Raw genomic sequence first — 13,160 nt, forward strand, 5'->3', positions numbered from 1 at the left:
TCGTCAGGTCATGTTCAATTCAATCTTCTGTCTTTACACGACTACAAGTTAACAAGAAAAGCCACATTTCACCACTGCAGGGGGGAGTGATTAAAAGTGAAAAGAGTGCTTTTTAGATGACAGGGGAATTAGCTCAAGTGGTAGAGCGCTCGCTTAGCATGCGAGAGGTAGCGGGATCGATGCCTGCATTCTCCACAAGCCTTTCCTTCTGTGTTTACATGATAGTCCCTGGAACTTACTTGTGCACTACAACAAATAACCCTCTCTGTACAATTAATTGAGGTAGTGAGAGTCCTCTTACGTGTAACATAAGCACTCTGCTGGCATGTCTTTTCTTCCCACGCATCATTTCTTTCAACCTCCTCTTAACTTCTGCATAAAGTTGAATTTTTCTCAACTTCTCTTTGAGCAGCAGTGGCAGTTTTTGAGAGTCCACGTCATAATGAAAGGCGTCCTGTTGTGTCTCCAGTGTTGGAGTCTGTATGTGTTAACGGGCTGTTAGACTGTCAGCTATGATTCAATCCTTCCCAAAAGGCTCCTCAACTATTCACACCTTCAGTCCCGTGACTCTGACCGCTCTCACGACCGCCACGTTACCCAACGTTAATGCGTTTCACAGATTGTCCATACAACGCCACGGCTGTATGGACATTTAAACCCCGTCAACAGACGAGGTGGCCGAGTGGTTAAGGCGATGGACTGCTAATCCATTGTGCTCTGCACGCGTGGGTTCGAATCCCATCCTCGTCGAGTCAGCTTGACTTTAGTCTGCTGCGTTTACATGTCATTGAGCTAACCGGCTCCATGACTAAGGCCTCCATGCGGCAGCATTTAAGGCAGTGAATTCAACTCATCTAATCAGAGGATCCGGTCAAGGAGGCAAAATCAATCCACGCACCACTGAACAATCGCAAGCCTTCCCTATGATACTTAGGAGGAAACAGAGAGTCCAAAATGGAGGAAGCTATCGTAGCGTGCTGGATGCCTTGCACCACTGGCTGGTTTTACCCTCCTCTGTCAGAGTCAAAGCTGCTGCACAACAGAGAGCTGCTTTGCACTCAGTTATGAGAGGAGGCCACAATACTGCTACCTCTTTGAATGAGCCGTGTATAAATGTCAAGACAAGAAATCAGAGAGAATTCCTGGGTGCTGTTGTGAATGACTAGCGGTAGCCCAGCCAGCTAACAAGTTAGCAGTTAGCTGGCCAGCTACAGCAGTTCATCAGAAATCTCAAAATACCGAAGTCTGGAGTGTTGAGGTCAACTCCTTGACTCCACAACTCTAAAGACAATGCATTAGGTAAGTGTCAGCGTCAAGGCCCAATCCCTGACTACATGACACGTACAAACAGGAAGGTAACTAACCTTTTCCATTAAACAAACCTGATACAAAACATGAAACTTAAGTGCTGAATCCTAATGTGCATCAGCAAAAACCAAAGGTAGTCCACACAAACAAGCTGGAGCTTCCCCACTCGAGGGTCACAAATACAAATAACTACGTAGTTTCAATCCTGATCTTCAGGCAGTTACTGATGGGAGGGCATTTATTCACTGTAAAGCCAGAGGAGAGAGTGATTGACTGCCTTTATATAGAAGCCTGTCCAGGTGAGTCCTCTCCATCAAACTTTTAAAAACTTAACTCTAAAGAGTTTACAACATTCAGGTCGCATACACTGGAAGCAGGTATTGTGGTGTCTTAACACAGTCACAAAACATCAATTATACAAGTCAAATGAGTGAGTATGAGATGTTATTCCATTAATGTTCCTCGACTCTGAAATTGCCCACAAATTTATATGCAGTTCCGATAAGTCAGCCTGTGAGTTCAGAGCAGAATGAGACCTCCAGCGTTGGGCAGCTGGATTTGATTGAGATGTTGTTGATGGAAATCCTCAGATGGGCCTGTAAATCTTCAGGTCACCCACAACTTAACATTAAACTCAAGACTTATAAGAGAGACTCAAAAAAATACATTTGAAGCTGGTAGAGTTCAACGTGAGTAGGTTTACTGTACATAAAGAGCAATACAAAGCAAACCGAGGCCTTGATCTCGGGACGAAGAACCTACTGCAAAATCATAAAACATCATATTATATACTTTTCACAACCCCTCCTATTGCTTATTTTCTAGACTCTACCTCATTGTGAACCATTGATTTTGATTCATCTTAGAAACAATGGTGTCTCAGACTTCTCTAAAATGTATCTGTCTTGGAAATAATAACGTCTCAGCATCTTCCACGGCCTTTAATCATCTTCCACAGGGAATCAAAATGTTTCATTACTGAGTTATTCTTCTAACTTCCCAACATCAATCAGCATCAGTCTCTTTCTGTGATGCAGTTCCCATCTCATTCAACTCTTCTTGTTTTTTCTTACAATTGATCTGATTCCTGATCTGTCACAGTGATCGATTCCTCCTCTTTCAGATATGTTCGCTCTGCCTCGGCTGTTACTTCTATCAATAAATCCTCAGGTTTAGATGCAGGTTGTTTTTATAGTTCAGAGACGTCTGCTGGTTCTGACATACTGGCCAACATGTCGTCTATGTCTTGAAATGACTCGTGGCTTGATGATTTCAGTAGCTGAGTTTTGGTCCAAAAATCCAGACTCTGTTGTTGATGAAGATATTTCTGTTCAGCTTCTCCTCCTCTGACTGCATTTAATCTTGTTCTTCATTTGATGGCTCTATCTCAGAGTCCATTTGTTGTTCCTGTTTTGTGCCAACAGTCTCCTCTGACATGCAGCCTGCATCCACAAGTCAAGGATTTCTTCGATACTTGTCTCTTCAGCATAACTCATTACATCTTTCTTTATTGGTTAATTTAAAAAGGGGGACAGTGTACAATAAATGTATTGCACCAGATATAGCACAATGCTAATTTCCATCTGTTGTCCCTGAGCGTGTTTACATGCACATATAACAATAAAAAGTGATAATTCCACATGACACTAATACATAAACCTGTCGGACAGATCAGTGCGTATTCAGAGGCATCAGACCTAAATAACAACATGACTGTCTGTCATTCAGCCATTTTTTAACATTAGTTTTATAACAATCTCCCCTCGACGATCTTGTTTTTATTCCAACATGAAGGTCTGACTGATGCATTTCTTCTGTTGACGTCGTAGTTGAATGTTTAAGACGTCGTTGTAGGTTTTTTTTTTTTTTTTTTTTAGATTAGATTATTTTTATTCAATAAAAAAGGAGATTAGGGCAGCACACCTAGTACGCTCATTTTAATTTGAATTGCCACCCTGTTCGTTTCGGGCCAGGCGTCCTTCAGCGTGTTTACCAGCAAACAATAATCAACGACAGGTGAACCTAATTATAGACATTCACACCTGACACAACAAATTCATCCCGGCAGAGGGAACTCCACATATGAGACATCATAAACAAAAGATAAAAATAAATTGAAATAAAGGAAAATAAATAAATAATTTTCATTCAAACATGTTAAAATAAAATAAAATATATAGGCAGCAAAACAAAAATAACAGCAAACTTTCAGTAAGCAACACAAATAACCTTTCAGTGTTCGAAAAGGGCGTCGGATGAAGTAAAGAACTTTTCTAGTCCTACCCCCCCTTTTTTTTTAAAAAAAAAACAAAACTTTATCGATCAAATCAAAGCCAAAAAACATTGACAACAACACAAGAGAATAAATATAACTTGCATAGAAACAATAATGACAAACAAAAACAACAAAAGTCAAAAAGACACTCTGTACCAAATCATATTATTCCAGTTGGATGAAAACAGTTTTAAAGCGCTGATGTTTGGTTCAATCAATAATTGGGTTTGTGGGTGTTTCCTCCTGTAACATTTTCCATTGGTTATCAATATGATAGCAGAGATCATCCATTTTTCATCCACTGTCTGCCTTTTGAGACAAGTGATAAAATCTTTATATGGGTGCAAAACATTGGAGCAAATTACAACAACCAGTATTCTCAGAACATAACATCATGTTAAAAAATGGACTTTGATCAGTAAAGCAGTGATATATGTCAGCATTTTAATATCATCCATTTATTAACAAGTGAAAAAAACAACTTAATTTTATTACTGATAATTAATAGAAGTAATTTTAAAATATTCACCCCAGGATTATATTGGAATTAGGACTGTCACAGTAACCGCAATATTTCAATACCACCGTATAAACAACAACAGTGGATGGTAAACAACCACCACAACCTCATTATATCACAAGTGTATTTTTTAACGCCAGCTGTCTGTTTGTATCCGGTGCTGCTGGGTTTCAGTCAGAGTTTCAGCTGCTCTGGTCGCAAAACCAAACGTAACTTCACCTGTTTGGAATAATTTCAGCTTTCAACTGAATGAAAAGAGAGATTCAGCCAATTCAGAGGAGACAATACGCAAAATCTGTGGCAGAAAAGTCTCTGTGAAACTCGGGGAAATACACCGAATTTGAGGTCTCACCTACCTCTACCTATCATCCAGCGATCCGAGTCGTGGAGAAACCTCTAAAGGGAACGTTCAGGCCGGTGCCAGCTGTCACAGCCCGGCTCATGGGAGACCAGATGAGTTTGCCAGTTAGGACAAGTATATTTATTTACAAAATAATAAATGATAACAGAAAAAAAATCATGGAAGTCAGTCATCAGTAGTGTTGGCATGTGTGTGTGCATCAGCAAACAAAAGACAAAAACAGCCGTGCCGTGCTGGGAGAGGAAAAGGTGAGATGAAGGAGAGGGAAGCTCTGTGGAAGGCCAAGCTCTATACTCGAGACCACATCGGGCCCAGGTGTGGCTCATGATGGCGATGATGAACCTCCGCCCCGCCCTGGATCCTGCAAAACACAGGAGCACCTAGTGGGGCTGACAGTCAGGAAGCCAGTGAAAGTAAAAGGCATAAATACCTTTTACAGCTGCTGTTCTGTAGTATCTGGTTGAGGAGATGGTTCCATTCAGCACGGTGGAGAAACCTGCATTCAAGTCTGTGCTTCATAAGGAAAAACCTACTTCTCAGAGACTGCTGTCCCAAAAACGTACGACGTAGTAAAGGTATCAGTTAAGAATGTCGACTTCTTCTCTGCCACAACTGATTTGTGGTCAAGTGTCAATATGACTCCTTATATGAGTCTAACGGTGCTTTATCTGACCACAGACTGGGCTCTTAAATCATGTTGCCTTGAAACAGTGTTTACGCCCCAGAACCACACGTCCAACAATATTTCGGAAGCTCTCCGCCACACATTTGATGAGTGGCTCCTGGATGAAGAGAAACCGGCCTTTATCGCTACGGACAACGGGGCAAACACTGTAGCAGCAGTGAACAAGTTGAACTGCTTTTGTCACAACTTACATTTGGCAGTGACAAACACAATGATGAGCGTTAAGGTCCGCAAAGCCCGAGCAGTGGACCTGTACCACAGCTTGACCAGTATGTTCTCTCAAAACTGGTTGAAGAAATCTGGTGAAAGTACAAGTGGAGCCTCAAATCCCCCAACATGGCCTCCAAAGTTAGACTATTGGATTTATTATAGCTGAGAGTTCACACTCAATAAGATATTTGTCATTTAGGCTACATTTAAATTCATCAACATCCTACTAAAACATTTAATGGAAGTTCAAGTATTATTCATTTCATAATACATTTAAATCATCACAGCCTGTAAACTATATGCTTATATTCTGCTGGGATGATTTAAATGTATTTTTTTGTTCAATAAAAGTACATTGAAACAAATGATTTAAAATGTAGCTTATAGTGTTATTTTGTTAATTACGAAATAGACAGGCTATATGCTAATTTCAGTTTAGTAATTTAAAGCTATAATATATAATTATTCCACATTAAAATGTCTAAAAACAACTAGACCTATGTTATATATGTTGTTGAGTTGTGTACTTACATTATCCCAAATGTTTCCAACAATTTTCAAATTACCCCTGTAATTTAATCAAAGTAACGGACCGTTTCATTTGGTCGCCTGTCGATGGCGTCATACCTCCTCTACCAAAGAGTAAACACGCACCAGATGCATACGGCGGCGCTGTGTTTGTCCGCTACAATGGCGTCTACCAAAGAGTAACTTACACACATACAAGATAATACATCATCGTTGTGGTTGTTCCTCACAAACTGTTATAAATGGACTTTTATTCAGTTTTAAGTCACATTTTCATGATAAATTTAGGTGGTTTTTAACTATATCTTTTAGCCGGAAGAAGGATTTTAGTCATTGGACGTCTGGATCTTAAGTTATCAGAGAAATAAACTGGACAAACGTTAGCAGCAGCTCGGCTAACAGCCCCTCCAGGAAGTCCGGTGGTCACCAAACATCGTCGGAGAAATATTGATTTTTTTTTTTTTTTTGAAACATCTTTATTTAGTATTTTTTTTACCAATTTTAATCTGCATGTACGTTTGTTTTTTGGAGAGGTGGAGACCTCTCGGCTCCCGGTGCTGAACGTCTGGATCTTAAGTTATTAGAGAAACAAGCTGCTAACGTTAGCAGCAGCTCGGCTAACAGCTACTACCGGACGTCCTGTGCCTGTTGGACAGCTTTAGAGAAACACTGAATAAAGCAGTTTCACATAAAAAAAAAAAAAAAAAATCAGTGTTTTTACCTGTAATCACCGGGTCTGTTTGTTCCGGAGAGGAGGAGACCTCTGTGGATTATTCGGCTCCCAGTAAAAACATCCTGAATGATGAACACTGAAGTAATGAAGACAACAACTCCCATGATGCCTTGCTACTTCACACCGTCATCACACTCCGTCTTTTGTTATTGTTTTGATTGAGACGCCTAGCAGCTGAAATGACATATTGTGTGTTTAACAGCCAATACTGCGTTACGAGATGAGGCACCAAACAGAAAATGGTGGACAGAGTCTTGGAGCAAATCCTGGTTATCAGAAGAGTTTTAGATGATAATTCTGAGCTGGCAGGACATCGTTGTCCTTGAGTCCGTCAACGCAGCCTTGAAACCCACAGCTGAGTTTATGGATCTGCTGTCTGGTGAGAGCTACGTTACCGTTACCGTGTCCTCAGTCAAACCCGTCCTGAACCTCCTGAATGAAGATCATATCGTAACTAAAGCTGTCAAATAAATGTAGTGGAGTAGAAAGTACAATATTTCCCTCTGAAATGTAGAAAGTAGCATCACATGGAAATACTCAAGTAAAGTACAAATACCTCAAAGCTGTACATACAGTAAGTACAGCACTGACTAAATGTACTTAGTTTCTTCCCACTGCTGCATTTCATTGATTAAATAGTGAGAAATCAACAAATGAGTCAATAATAGAAACGCTGGTTAGTCACAGCTCTGCTTGCATGTGTGTTTCCTTCACTGTGATTGATGCGTTTCATGAAGTGAAGCTCTCAGCAGCTCCTGGTTCAGACCGGCTTTTCTTTCGGTCAGTGAGCTGTGAGCAGTGAGAGAGTCTGCGGAGAGACTTCAGCGTGTTCAGTCTGTGTCTCGTCATGTCGTCGTCTCAGCTGCTTCTCTTCTGTCTCAGTGCTCTGTTCCTCACCTGCCTGCCAGGTAAGACACCTGACATCTGACATCTGACACCTGACACCTGACATCTGACATCTGACACCTGACATCTGACATCTGACACCTGACTGATGTCCAGATACGTCTTAATGCTCCGGATCCAGTTAGTTTTAGTTTTTTACTTGTTTAAAACAGTTTGACTTGTGTGATGTTTGATTTTCAGACAGTTAAAGGACATTTATAAAGCTGCTCTGTCCATCTGAATGTTACTGATCAATAACAGTATTGATCCCAGCTGTGTGTACGGAGGTGTTTCTGGTGTTTCATGCTGTTTCTTATTTATTTGTGTGTTTTCTGTCTAAATGTTAATGTGATTCAGTGTTAGTAGAAACAGCTGACGGAGCTGCAGGCTGCACAGCGTTGACCTTTCAGTACAGTAAAGGTCTCAGTGAGTTTGGGTCAGCGGGCAGATCTTCACGGTCCAGTTTCTTCAAAACAGTCCTCGTTCTGAAGCTTGTATGAAGCTTCAAATTAAGTGGAATCAAATCTTCCAAAATGAAACTCTGTTTAGTAAAGAACACTCTCTTCATGTCGGGCTGCAGCGGAAGCTTAGAGACTAAAAGAAGGAAATCTGTACTTTATAAAATATCCACCAGATTCATATAGTTCAGTGTGGTTCTGATCCGTATGAATACATGTTAGACTGAAGAGTTTGGAAGTGAGGATGTAAGAAATGTTTTGTTGCTAGAAAAGTATTGAGGACATTTGAAGGCTTTCTGTGTGAAAACTATGCAAACGTGTCACAGTTTGATCCAGAATTGTTGCTGTTGAAGAGTTTTGAACATGTGGACTCAGTATTGATCCCTGCAGAGAACCAATCAGAAACACACTGTAATAACCAGGTTCAGGATGTTTCATTCTGTGCAAACAGAAACCTGTTTGTTCTTTGTAGTTGGTGTAATAATAAAACAGATTTCTAACAGTGCTTCGGGTTGTATCTGAGGTCATGTTTCCATCAGTAAGTGAGAAATAACATTTTGTCATCTGTCTAAAAGTGAGTCATACATGAGTGTTCGGTGAGTCAGCAGCTTCATTTATGGTGGTTCGAAAAGAACAAAATGTCAACAACACGTTTCTGTTTGTGAAGAACTGATGATGAGTTCTGGTCCAACAGGCTGAAGAATTAAACAGAATTCATTTCTGGAGGTTTATCAGACTTAAAGGATCATTCTGCTGATTTTTCTATATTTGTCTTCATGTTTGGATCCAAACCAAGGATGAACTGATCTACTAACAAGTATTGTGTGTGTATCTAAAGCTGATATATCTGATTAAAAACACGTCAATGAGTCACACTGCTGCACTGGTGACATGTTCCTTCATCATGAAGAGTTCGGTCTCGTTAGTTTGTTTAGAAACGGCAGAAAGACGAGTGAGAGATTAGTTCTGTTAAAGGCAGACGCCACTGAGCATGTGCTACATATCACAAGTTCGGGGAGAAATTTATAATGTAGATGCAGAGTGAGAGTCTCCGGCACAACTTCATCTACTTCAAAGGTGCACGGAGAAGTCTGGAGAGAGATGAGAACTCCAGCAACACTTGTAATATGAAGAACAACTTTCTTAGTTAACCGACACATTTCGGCTTGTGGCCTTCATCAGTGTCATCATAAAACACATTACAAACAACATTTAAATAAAGTAAGTTGGGTATGAAAAAAAGGTAAAAGTTTTAAAAATACATAAAAGACAACCAGTCATATACATCCAGACACATATCAGCCAATGGGACATCTACATAGATGGGTTGGATATGTGGTCATGTGGCTTCAGGCCAATCATTGTCCAAGAAGGGACATGGGTGACACCCACAGACTGTATAAAAATATGGACGTAGTTACCGTGACGACACCCGTTGGATTCTGAAGAGCGGTTTTGAAGCTCAAAGTGAGCCGCTCCGGCCGTCGCCATCTTGGCAGTGCGTGACGCTGTCTAACTCCCAGCCAATCAAAAATGGGCAAAGAGGCGGGGCCGAACGGCTGAAACAAGCCACCTAGCGGCTGGCGGACCTGTCACTCAAAGCAGCCATGTCCTTCATTATGCAGAACTTTACGGTTTAATAACATTTAAACAGGTGAGTTTAAAAAAAAATTTCACCCCCCGTACAGTTGTCATGAAAGAGGAAATTAGCTACAGAGACCAAAACCGTTGTTTGTACCAGACTGTAAACATGTTTATTTCTGCTGTAAAGTTGGTCGTTCAAGGAACTGCAGCTTTTGGCTTCATTTTTCAGCCTGGAGTTTGCTGCTTGGTGATGCCACATTTGGTCCATTAACTAGAAAGGTTCAGCTATGGGGAGGTACTTGGGTTTTTGTTAATCCAAAAATGTGCCTATTAGATATGGCATATATTAGAAACACCTCGATGAGGATAATAACAACAATAATAATAATAATAATAATAATAGTAATAGTAGAGATAAAAGGCTTTATAAAGTGCTGTGTATAGAGAGGGCAGAAAGATGCATAATACAACAATATAAATTGATTAAAAAAAAAAAAAAAAAAAAAAAAATACATCATAAAAAAATATCTAGAAATTTATAATGTAGCACAAAGTCACCATGCTGCCTTTATATAATTACTGTGTGTGTGTGTGTGTGTGTGTGTGTGTGTGTCAGGAAGCTGTCTGCAGTGTTTTGGTTGTAATGTCGGTGGCGGGCGTGGTCGAGGGCGGGGCTACGTGGAACTGGGCTGCAGCAAACCAGAGATCATCAACTGTACTGGAACAGCGCGAGGATTCAAACTGCGATACTGCGTCACCACGTCCAGCCGTTAGTATGCTGCTGCTTCTTCTTCTTCTTCTCTCATTATTGTCACAACATAGACATGAAGTAGAGAAACCGCGCTCTTTAAAGCGGTCGGAGACGTGAACATGAATTAAAGGGCCGTCCACACCAAGGATGATAACTATAGATATATAGTTTTAAGATGGTGGAGTCCTCACGAAACTATAACGACAACGACAGCGGTGAACGATATCGTCAGGATCACTGTCAGAGCAATTTGATGAAGGAAACACTGACAGCCAATCAACATCCATCCCCTGAACCATCTCCATCTAGCCTGACATTTTCCAGTAAAACTTAAAAACCTGCATATATCATCTTAGTTCTGTTATTTTAATGCTCCTTTCTCACCGCTGATGCACAGTAAACTGGAGCAGAATAACATCCAGAGGTGATTTCTCTAGAGAGGTTTGTCTCTCTCTATTTTACAATGATGCTGGAACTCTGTTCTCCATTATAATGTTAGAAAACGACTAAGTTAGCTTCAAATCCGTGCTCTTAACGCGTGTTCCTGCTTGTCTGTGAGCTTCAGTGTCTGCTACTGTTGGTCGGTGTCTATAAATACTGGAACATCACAGCAACTAGTGTCCTGAAATACTTCTGAGCAACACACTGAATCATCTCCCTCCGCAGCAGCAACAAGTCATCAGTATCTGTTTTCCTGAGCTGCAGACACAGCTGGAGCTCACAGCACGCGTTTGGTGCCACTGTTTACAGAACGTTATTAATAAGTGTGGATGCTCACATCATCATGGTTATTATTATACTTATGGTTATTGTTATGGTTGTAGATCTTGGTGTGGACGGCCTTTAAAGCGCGAGACGTGAACATGAAGGATTAGAGCAGACCGACTCTCTCTCTCTCTCTCTCTCTGTAGACTCTCTGGACCTGGTCTTGACTCGGGGTTGCGGGACGTCTCGTCACTGTCAGCAGGTGGAACTTCCTGGTGTCTCGGTGGCCTGCTGTGATTGGTCGCTGTGTAACGGCGGCCGGCGGTGGGCGGGGTCTGTAATCGCTGTCATCATCAGCTGCTGGTTTCATCTTTATTAAAACAAGTTTTTCTGCTGTTTTTTTTTTACTTTTGTCTCCATGAATTCTTCTTTACCTTTGGCATCACTCTGTTTATGTGATATTTCCTCACACGTTCAGCGTTTTTCAGTTGTGTTCGAGTTTCATTGTTTCTCTTATTTTGCACATTTTAAATTATTTTTTTTATTTATGGGGACAGAGAACAATACATTTATTGTACCATAAATAGAGAAAAGCTAGTTTGCATGTTTTTAAAACAAATTAATGTAGTTTTTGTCTCAGGTGTTTGACTCTAAAGATGCTGTTGGTTCATATTTTGATTTTTTTTTTTTTTTTTTTTTTTAATATATATATTTTTTATTGTCCTTTTTAGAACATGCTGAACAGCAACAACAATAGAAAAACACAGGTGGACAAACTAACAAACCTCTCTCACTGTGATGGGCTGCAGAGACACTTATGTGAATAAATAAATGTGATTTATTAAATGGAGTTATTGTTCAGGGAGGTGGACGGTTAAAGCTCTAATATCAGATTTACCAGAGGAGTGATGGTTTTCAGGATCCTTCCAGTGGAGAAAAATCAATCTCTGTGTTGACAAAGTGACAAATTTTGTTGTTTTGAGTTTAGTTCCAGAGAGATTATTATTATTATTATTCTCTCCTATGATGCCAAAACATTGCTATAGTATCAGGCTGAATTGCCATTTGGAAAATATCTGACAGTGTTTTGAAGATTGAACCCCAATAAGAGGACAGATTAGGACAACAGGTGTGTCTATGTCTGGATTAGAGCTGAAACAGTTGGTTGATTAATTGATTAGTTGCCAACTATTGAATTATCAACTATTTTGTTAATTGATTTATTGTTTGGATTCAATTCTTTAAGAAAAAATGTCCAAATTCTCTGATTCCAGCTTCTTCTTTAGTCCTCTATGACTCTATCTTTGGGTTGTGGACAAAATAAGACGTCAGGACATTTTTCACCATTTTCTGACATCTTATGGATCAAACAACTAATTGATTAATCGAGAAAATAAGCGACAGAATAATTGATAAAGGAAATATTCGTTAGTTGCAGCTTTATTCTGAAAAGATTTTCATTTCTCTGAGCTTGATTTCAGAGTAATGAAGCCGATGCAGCACCTTGAATTGAGTGAGGCCATGTCAGATCATATTTTGAGGTTTTTTTAACTGAAATGTTGGATTTTTAATAAACTCTGTGCTGCCGTTGTGCTGGAATTCATCTCTCATTTTCCTTCACACCTGTACACCAGGTGTGCATTAGACAACACTTGGAGTGTAATGCATGAAATTGAAAAATCTCCTCGTGTGTGTATAAGAGGAGAAACTGTGAGCATCACATTTATATTAATGTATGTAGAATTTCTCTAATAAAATGATTAAATTGACCACATGTTCTACGCTGCTGTCTGTATTCATTCTAAAAAATAACACTTTGACTGTTAAGTGAAACTAAATAAAGTGCCTTTTTCTAAGTTTATTGAACACTTGACAACTGAACAAACATCAAACTCAGACAGGAATTCAGTTATAGCATACTTTTTAAAAAATATATATATAAAATTATAAAATTAAAATAATACAAAGGAGGAGGAAAATCAATCAATACATTATTAAAGGGGCACAGATTAATAATTAAGTGACATTAGTCGATTTTGTGTATGTTATATATGTTAAGCTCTATTATAATTCTCTAGTCAAGCTGAAAAATATAAAAGCAAACAATATGTGAACAGACGGGGCTTTCAATACAGAAGTCATACACTACAGTCACAT

The 13,160-nt window shown here is 39.7% G+C and overlaps 1 non-coding gene across 1 annotated transcript; it reads left to right on the forward strand.

Annotated features, from left to right (window-relative positions):
* The first annotated feature begins 668 nt into the window (after positions 1-668).
* trnas-gcu lies at positions 669-750 on the forward strand. The gene has a single exon. It is a non-coding gene; the product is annotated as a tRNA-Ser (tRNA).
* Positions 751-13,160: the final 12,410 nt, after the last annotated feature.

The sequence above is a fragment of the Thunnus albacares genome, chromosome 2, assembly GCF_914725855.1.
Source record: "Thunnus albacares chromosome 2, fThuAlb1.1, whole genome shotgun sequence".
Taxonomy (NCBI): Eukaryota; Metazoa; Chordata; class Actinopteri; order Scombriformes; family Scombridae; genus Thunnus; species Thunnus albacares.